Genomic DNA, 3,793 nt, shown 5'->3' with positions numbered 1-3,793 from the left:
TCTATTATTTGGGAATTCAAATGGGGGCTTTTTCCCACCCATTCTTCACACTTTTAAAGTCTTATAGGATGGTTCTAACCTAGATCTAGGTTAGATTCAAGTGATGGAAAACCATCTTACCATCTTTGCTCAATAACAACTTCAAATCCTCAAAATCACTTCAAACCCACAATGCTTCTTCCACCTTGTCAATACCTCTTCAAATCCTTCAAGATCAACATATAAATCATCTATTAAACCTTAGATTCATCATTTCAAAGGGGATTTACAAGATCTCAAGAAACCCTACTCGAATAAAGGGTTAAAGTTTGGGTATGGTGAATGTTTAAGGAACCCAACTTTGCTTACCTCTAAATGTAGATCTAGAGTTGAATATCACTCTCCCGGCGCCGGAATGGGAAGATCAAGCTTCGGTGCCGCTGAAATCCTTATCTTCTTCCTCTTCCTTCTCTTCCCTTCTTCTTCCCTTTCTTTTCTCTCTCCTCTTTACTATCCTCACCAACGTACGGGTGTCATAAATGAAAAGAAAGAAAATCATAAATGTTATATATATACTTCCTAAATAACTAAATAGTGCACATGGATGGGTCACTCAGGTGGGTGGGTGCATCCACCTGTCCGCCCACCTGAGGGCCAAAACTTGGGATTTTGACAGAGTTTGGGCCTGGCGCGAACCCCACCCTGGCATACGATGTAGAATACGTATATACCTTAATATACGGCTACAATACCTGCTTTATCCGTATATTGCCTTATGGTAGGCACATGTACACGGCTTGGGCACTCCCGTCTCTTTTGGCACTGGCTCGGACTTGTCGGGCCAGCCGGTGTTTAAGGTCACCCTTGCCATCATAGCCCATAAGGAACCCGCTCTAACTCCCTCTGGTTCGGTTCCTGCATGGTTAAACCGGGTCAATCGCATAATCAGACCGGGTTTAAGAAGTAGGGTATTACACCTAGTATCAACAATGACCCATTTTTGTCCTCTCTCTCTCTCTTGAGAGGCACCTGGGGCTTCATTGATTTCTGTGGAGATTTAGGGCCCGTTTGATAACGTTTCTGCTGTTTCTGTTTCAAGAAACGATAGAAACAGAAATTTTCGTTTATGAGAACAGAAACAGAATTTTGGGTGTTTGATAAACTTTGTTTCCGTTTGATAAGCCTTCTTTTCACACATCTGGCCCTTTTCATCTTCGCTTTCTCGCTCTTAAACCTAAATAGAAACGGTGAATCATTACACTGAATTTGCAACAAATACTTCTCAAACATTTGCAACATGAAAATTTCAACAAACTCAAGAATTTTTCAACCTATTTGTGTTCTGATACTGGTGAATCATTACACTGAATTTTTTACCCACTCATATTCTGATTCCGGTGAGCCGTTGCTCTGAATTTTTCAACCATTTATTTCTGATTCTGCTGAGCCACTGGCTCTGAAATATGGTTCTCAAAAAGAATACGGAAAAAAAAAACGATGGGAACCAAAAGCATTGTTGTGGGACTAGGGTTTGTGCACATAATGGGGAGGGAGGGAGGGAGGGAGGGAGGGAGGGAGGCAGGCATTTGATTCCAGAATCCGGAGAACCATGGAATTCTACCATTGTTACCCTGCTTCGGATTCCATATTCAAAATGAGGCACAGACAGAGAGAAAGGGGGGGCTTATGTGAACCTGGAAGGAATTTTTATGAATTGCCGACGTCGCAAACACTCCAGATGAACCTCAACCAATCCAGTTACTTGTTTCCTCTCTCCTTCCGCTCTTCGTCTACTTGGAGCTGTCTTTCTAGAATTCTTTATTAGCGATTGATGATTAAAATTGGTTCCAAAATTTTATCCCAAAATACCTATCTAAATTATGAGCATCTATTTGATATTTGATTGGATTAGATCATCGATTACCAAATAGGAGATGAGAGGGAGAGCAGCCATCTTTGAAAGAGAGATGAGAAGGAGAGCATATAAGTCGATCAAAGACATACCTTCGCCTGCGTGAAGTTGCAGAGGTGGGCTATGCCGGTAATTTCAGTCACCAAGGATGATCACCTTTACCGGCGATGGATATGGAGCACTACCATACCAAGCTTCTTCTCCACCGTTCTAAAGATTGAAAGGGGATTTGGGTTAGGGTTAGTTGGAGACGGTGGTGATGGTAATGATGCCAAATCGATTTTTTGTGCCCCATTTTTGTTTCGAGAAACGAGCGAAACAAGTAAAACTTGTTTCGTCATTCATGTTTCTTGAAGCATAAATTGTTATAAATTTCAATTTATGTTTCAAGAAACAAGTGGAACAGAACACTTTTACCAAACGGTATTTATGCCGTTTCTTTGTTTCTGAGAACAAGAAAACATAGAAACACGTTTCTGGTTACGTTATCAAACGGGCCAGTTTCTATCACATCCCTATAATTTCTGCAACTGCTTTCTTCTACATATGCAAGGTCATTGTAATCGGAGTCAGATCTAAGTCAACCCAAATCAATTCCGATTTCTGGTGGAATAACTTAAATCAGACTAGTTGCGGATTTCGACCTCATTGTGGGATCAGCTATGGATAAGAGAAAAAGAATGCTCCTTAGCCACAAAGTAGTGTTGTTTCTTGCATCATTTGAAGGAAAATGATTTTTACGAGAGAAGTGTGACCCGTACAATTAGACATATAAAGAGGCATAATGACCCCCATGAATTATATGAAATATCTTCATTGTTCATGTTCAAATAGCTTAGGAATAGATATAGATCAATCACGCATTAGACGGAATATAGTGACCGTTCTTTTGAGTTTCGAACAACAAATAAGCTTCTCTAGTCCAAAGTCTCTAGACAGTACTTCCATCATGGTCAATCTAGGCTTCCTAAGAGGCATCACCGATGTAATTAGAACTTGAGATATGTTTGGAACACAATTTGGATTTGAATTTGATTCGGTTAAATATTTCACATCCTTTTTTTAATTTTTTATTTTAACTCATATTCGTATATATTATTCATAGACCTAGATCTTATTAAAAATGATTTCAATAGATAATTAAGGCTTGATAACAATAATAGATAATTAAGGTTTGATAACAATAATTTAGCTTATTTTTACAATGAGCCATTTTTTATTTGAACATTTCAATTGGACTTCCAATTCCCGCCAATTTATGAAGCTGATTGCGACAATCCAGACCACCCATTAATCCAACCATTGGAATCAACGAATCATAATAATTCCCTACCGTTCGATCAAAGAAGAGGAGCGTATTTTCAAAATCAACGGTAGAGATAGTTTCGACAGCTTGTGCGCGCTTCTTCGATCCTTCCTTTTCCTTCCGTCTTACCAACTTTTCACACTTTAAAACACAACCAGCACGAGAGTCAAAGACAACATTTTAGGACTTCCGGGTTCGTTGCAGTCGGAGAAAATCCATTTCAGTAGAGAAATCCGGCGAAAAAGCTGGAGGAAATGAGGAATTCCTCTCTTTCTCATGCGCAGAGGGAAGACGACCATGAAATTGGACCTGTAATTTAGGGTTTTCCTATAGTCAATCTGCGTCAGTACGGAAGAAGTCATAGTGACGGTGAGTAGCAAAAACTTCTGTTTGATCGATTTTCTCTTTCGTTTTTCTATAATTTTTCACTTTAATACTAGTTGGGGACTTTTGGGTTCACGATTTCTATTTCGTATTCTTCAATACGCAGAAGAACCAAGTTTGAATTGATAGGCTGGGTTTTGTTAATCGAAGATTTATTCATTTCGAAACTTGTTATTAGCTAATTTTTTGTTTCTGGGTAGATGATGTTGGCG

The sequence above is a fragment of the Macadamia integrifolia genome, chromosome 4, assembly GCF_013358625.1.
Source record: "Macadamia integrifolia cultivar HAES 741 chromosome 4, SCU_Mint_v3, whole genome shotgun sequence".
Lineage (NCBI taxonomy): Eukaryota > Viridiplantae > Streptophyta > Magnoliopsida > Proteales > Proteaceae > Macadamia > Macadamia integrifolia.
This window is presented reverse-complemented; position numbering follows the sequence as displayed.